This window comes from Alligator sinensis, unplaced genomic scaffold (genome assembly GCF_000455745.1).
Source record: "Alligator sinensis unplaced genomic scaffold, ASM45574v1 scaffold277_1, whole genome shotgun sequence".
Taxonomy (NCBI): domain Eukaryota; kingdom Metazoa; phylum Chordata; order Crocodylia; family Alligatoridae; genus Alligator; species Alligator sinensis.
This window is the reverse complement of record NW_005841899.1, coordinates 638,240-643,980: the sequence shown is the minus strand read 5'-3', so window position 1 is coordinate 643,980 and position 5,741 is coordinate 638,240.

The window sequence follows — 5,741 nt, the reverse complement described above, 5'->3', positions numbered from 1 at the left end:
AGAGGAAAGAAATTGCAACAAAAAGAAAATGAAGTGGTGAATGGGTAGTTTTCAAGTTAAAAACACTTTTTGACCTATTTCTCTGGGTGAGATTACATATTACAATTGGGCTGTGTTAAAAGCACTTCAGGCTTGAACAATTGCACATAAAGGCTCATTAACAAATGCTAAGTGCCCTCTAGGGGTGCATCTACATGAGACATCTACTGTGGAGCTGACTAATTAGCTCCGCAGTAAAACATCACCATCTACACGTACAGTACTATTAGGACAGAACAAGCTATTTATCTCCTTCGTACGTTAGTACTGCCAGGCACAAGTTTATGCAACACAAATGTACATGCTGACAGGGCTGGCTAGGGCACAAGAGTGCTTCAGGGTGGGAGATACCTGCTGGCTATCGCCACACTGAAGCACCTTTGTGTCCCAGCCAGGCCTTCCACAGCATATTGAGCTGGGTCGGAGCAGCCCAGGGCTGGCAGGCTAACCCCCTAGGCTCCCTGCCATCTGGGGCTGCTCTGCCCCAGCTCAGCATACTGCTGTCCTGGGCACAAATGCAAACGCGGTGCCCGGGAGCAATAAACTCAGTTCAGTTTATTCAGCCACATTCATTTCACGTATAGACACACCCTAGGATTTTTGAAGTTATGCCACTTTGGGTAAAGATCATCTTCCCCCTTCCCCCTCTAGTCCTGCCCCCTTCCCCCTTCCCATACCCCTTCTATTCTAACCCTTTCACCCCTTTCCTCTCCTTCACCATTCATTTGCTGCCCAGCTGTCCATCCAGGGCCATAGAGTCCTGGATGACAGCTATACCATCTGGGACCAGTGCCTCCTGGGATACTGAAGGACTGCAAATTGATAGTTTCAGTTCAGGTGAACAGCCAGAAGTTAATTTTACACAAGCTAGGTATCACAGCTCAAAGATAATCCTTGCCTGAAGTGGTGTAACTTTAAGACACTTAGCCCATGTCCAGATGAGCGCGGACATTTGTGCCGCCACTAGTTGTCCCTAGGGAAAGCCCATGCTGTGAGCGCACAGCAAGTTGCCCCAGGTCAGGTAAGGGAGACTGAGACCAGCACTGGGCTGGCCCCAGCAGCCTTCCCTGTGGTCCTGGGGGCTTCCTGGGACTGCAATAGCGGTGGTACTGCTGCTCAGAGCTAATACTGCAGATACTGCAGTGCAGCTCTGGTTTTGAGCAGCACCTGCTGCCTCTGCATGCACTGCTCTGGTTTGGGGGGGGGGGGGGGGTTTGCACAGGTTATTTTGACCCCTGGATATCCAGGGATCAAAAAACCCCCACACACTGCTCCCTTGCAGTGCGAAAAACAGATGAATGTGCGGTATGTGGCACCACAGATGTGTCTGAGGAACCACATACCACACAGCCATGCTCGTCTGGATGTGGCCCCAGAGGGCACTTAACACTTGTTAACGAGCTTTGAATGTGTGATCTTTCAAGTTTTAAGTGCTCTTAACATAGTATAATTGTAACATGTGATCTCTAATGTGATGTGTAATCTGACCCTCTTTTACTATTGTTTGTTTCCATATTCAGCAACACTCTTCTCGCTCAGAAGCACTGCTGCACATTTTTCTTGTGGTTGTTTGTTTAGAAAGGAGGAATTTCAGCTTCTCTCAATCCTCTTTGAAATAGGAGGTCAATAAAATAATATTTCAGGGTTAGTCTGCAGACAGGAGCCTCGATGGCCTGTTGAGGGAGAGAAGAGAGTACCTTGGGAAATATGGAAATAATAGCAGGGAAGAAAAAATAGGTAGGGCCAAAATGGTTTTCAGCATTTTTAAAAATCAGTTTGCCTTTGACAGCTTCTATCGGCTTTCATAATTATTTTTCATTAAAAATGTAAATAATTTAAAACATCATTCAGATAACTGGAGCAGGCTTCCTGTTTTCTCTTCTCTAGTAACCTAATGTCTTCCATTAAAATTCTCTGTATTTGCCCCTGAGCTAATTCAGTCCACCTGAAAGTTATTTTCTCCTTAGAACGGTTATACTTCTAGTGAATAATATGGAAGATAATTAAGTCATTTAAAAAGTGCTGGGTTTTGTTCCTTCAAATCTGTAAATATGTCTTTTGGTTTTAAATATCCTGTTGCATATGTATATAGTACAGTGTTCAGTGAGGTGACAGAGTAAATGAAAAGTAAGGCAAGTAAGGCTGGTAGACACTTTAGAGGTCATCTAGTCCAACCCCCTGCCTGAGGTAGGATCATCAGTGTCCAAACTATCCCATGCAAATCCATTGTCTAACTTCTTAGCAAAACTACAGTCAACTCTGACCCAACACAAGGCATAACATCCTAAGCTGCACCAAGTTAAGCAGGAGGAGGTGGTCATTGTCCTGCGACTGCAAAAGTTGCCAATATATGCTCCAGATAAAAAATCTCCTCCCAGCCCCACGTGCCAATCGGTGAAGCCCAGAAACATTGGAAATATCCATAGTGGAACATAGGCATAGCTACACCTACATCATACATGACCAGCGGCTGTCCAACCTCTTCCTGAACACCTCTAACGATGAAGATGCCACAACTTCCCTAGGCAGTCTATTCCACGGTCTCACTATTCTAACAGTGAAGATATTTTTCCTGATATTCTGTCTACCTCCTTTGCTGCAACTTCCATATCACTATGCCAGATGCTAGTTTGTTAATATTAATCTTAGTTGGGTGAGATTTCTAGTTGTTTTGTGGGGGTTGGGTTTTTTTTTGTTGGAGAGTTGGTATGGTAGCTGTTATGGTCCAAACCAAGATTGTTCATTGCATAATAAAATGGCTCCTCTCCAAATTGTCTGTTATGATAGTCTAAACTGACAAGACAGACTAGCAGATAAAAGCAAGGTTTATCACCTAGCTTATTTTACAAATTTACCAAGGTCATAGAGGAAATCAGTGGAAGAGGTGAGAACTGCACACAGATGCTCAGAGCTGCAGTCAACTGTCTTGGCGGCAAGACCATCCTTTTTTTCTTTTCACTTCAACATCAAAAGCAGATGCTATAGTTCTGTGGTATGGTAGTCTGTACGCCCAATTAATGAGTAACAAGTGTCCATGCCCACTTCTTTACAAACGTTGCCCTGATCATTTATTTTTCTTATTAGAAGTAGTTTACAAGCATGGCTGCAAAGCACCCAATTTACTTTAGTTCATATCTAGACACACAAAAAAGTAGAACTGCTGTTTTCTGTCCACAAATAATACCATTAATTACATTAATTACATTCACAGATCTCTCCCTTATAGAGAATGTTGTTCCTAGCACCACGGCCGTCCCTGGGTGGGGGCTGAATCAGGGCAACCGCCCTGGGCCCCGTGCTTTGGGGGGCCCTGCAGAGCTTGGTGGAGTGGCACGGTGACTGCACTGCTGCTGGCTTCACGTCCGGCCGCTCGGCGCCCCCCTGCTGCCAAATCTGCCACATCCAGATGCTCAACATCCCCCACCCTCACCACCAAATCTGCCGCTGGCTTACTCGCATCCAGGGGTGGGGCCTCGCACAGGCTGATTTGCCCCAGGCCCTGCACCCTGCTTGGGTCATCTCTGCCTAGTACACCCCATGTATTATGGGTTCTTGACATCAGAGGTAACTTGTGACTCATTGGAACGGTTGTGACTGCCCATTCCCCAGCCAGAGAGTGAAAGCATTAATCTTTGGTATGGTGGCAGAGAAGTAAAGGCATCTGGCTCTAGTGGTGTGAGTTTATACCAGTTGATCCACCTCTAAATGGTTACCTGGTCATTCAGGCTGTGGAGTCTAAGGTAATGAAACATGATGCTAGCCATTGGCTATAGAAACCATGAGAGCCCAATGGGCTGCTAGACTCAGATTGACCTTTAACTTTTAATTGTTTAACTTTCAAAAGAAAAAAAACAGCTTCTTCCCCCGATGCTGCATGGAAGAAAGACGTTCTAATATGGCTTGATTATGTGAAACCTGACACTTAAATGGGTTGGTTTGGTGGCCTCAGTCAAAACTCTCCTTCTTAGGTAAAGAAAATATTATCATTCAAAACTATGAAAAGAAAGACCCTTATAAACATGAACTGGCCACAGTGAATGTGTTTATCCTGAAATCATTTGTACAGAATCCCAAGGGTCTTCAACACAAGAACAGCGGCCAGTTCAGGAAATGATCACCCCTTAACCTTGAACATAGCCCTTTGCTCATCAAAGCAAAACTCATTTTTTCTTTATATGGTTTTTGAACTGTTTGTCCAGATAGATGTTTAATGGCTTTAAAGCACATGTCAAAGCATCTGCTCAACACCTTGCTGAGGTCCTTTTGCTGTATTTTTAACCCATCAGTAAAACGTGCCTGTAACACATATACTCTGAATGTATGGCAGCTTTTGTAGTAACAGTGTTCCAGGCAGCGTTCAAACAGTTTCATCCTTTTGAGTAGCTCCGCTGTAGCTCCCAGCAGGAGTTTTGATTTTGTTTCTTTGACTGTAACTAATAGTTTCAACTAACAAGAAATAAATGGACCACTGTGAAAAAGGCATCTTCTCCAAGCCTGCCATCTCCACCATTTCCATTTCTTAATCTACCGGTTTAACACTCCAGTTCCTCAGGAAATTCCTGGGTAGAGGCATCACTGCAACAGTACTAAAATGCTGTAATCCATGCAGTTGTTCTTTGTTCTGTTTTTAAAGCAAATTTCCTGTGGAAAGAATGGAAATTGGTGCTAATTGCCATGTTAAGTGATGCCCCTTCCAGCAGAAGCAATGACCGCATTGCTAACTACCACCTCATATTTGTTGTCTTGTCATCTTCTGTACTTGAACTCATATGGCCAGATGACGCTGAAATAAGACATCTTATCTGTACTTCGAAAGTCAGATACTGAGGTTTATGCAAAGGGGCTTAAAAAGGTATGTTTTGACCTGTTTCAGAGAAAGCCATAACAGGTGCATCACTAAAATGGGTGCATGTCTTACTTGTTTCTCATTTACAATACAAGTGCCCTATGCTTGAAGTACTCTACCATTCACTTAAATTAAATATTGTTTTACAGTTTTATGGTGTGAAACAAGTCCATCCCAGCCTCCTCACTTTTTGGGTTGCTTGTTCCCCGTTCTATCTCATGTGTCTGTCAACCTGGCTGTCCTGGGTTACTGCGTACGTGACTGACCTTGGGTAAGAGAGTGTGAATTTAACCTCTCTGTTGTGTTGAGCTCTGGCCTCACGACATGGGGACAGGGGCTTAAGCCCACGTTACTCCATTAGGCAACTGTGATGTTTTTCAAATTGATTGGCCGGCATCAAATGATACCTGTCCCTGACTGGGTCCAGGTGGGGAGGTCAGGAGGGCTATTTAAGAGGGTCCCTGCAGGAAGAAGAGAGGTGGACATTTTAAAACACATGCAGAAACATGGATCTTTACAGCTCTCTCTCATTTGCTGGATGTGGAAGTGAGTAACTTAACAGAAATTCAACTAGGAATTTAGCTTAATGTACTCTAGTTGTGTATCAAGGGGCTACCAAGCTGTTTCTGTTTGCTCAGGGTTAATCTTTTGCTACTTCTCTGACTTGTACCTCTTCCCATGCCTACCCTCTCTATAATAAAGCTATCCATTCTAGCCAGCCTTATTGTACATGCTTGAGAGGGATTGGGCAGGCCTTCTTGCTCCCTTTACTTGGCTGACTAAGGGAGGCTACTTTCTATGCTTCAGTCTATAAGAAGCACCCAGATATATTGTGCTGTGGTCAAGCAATCCCTAG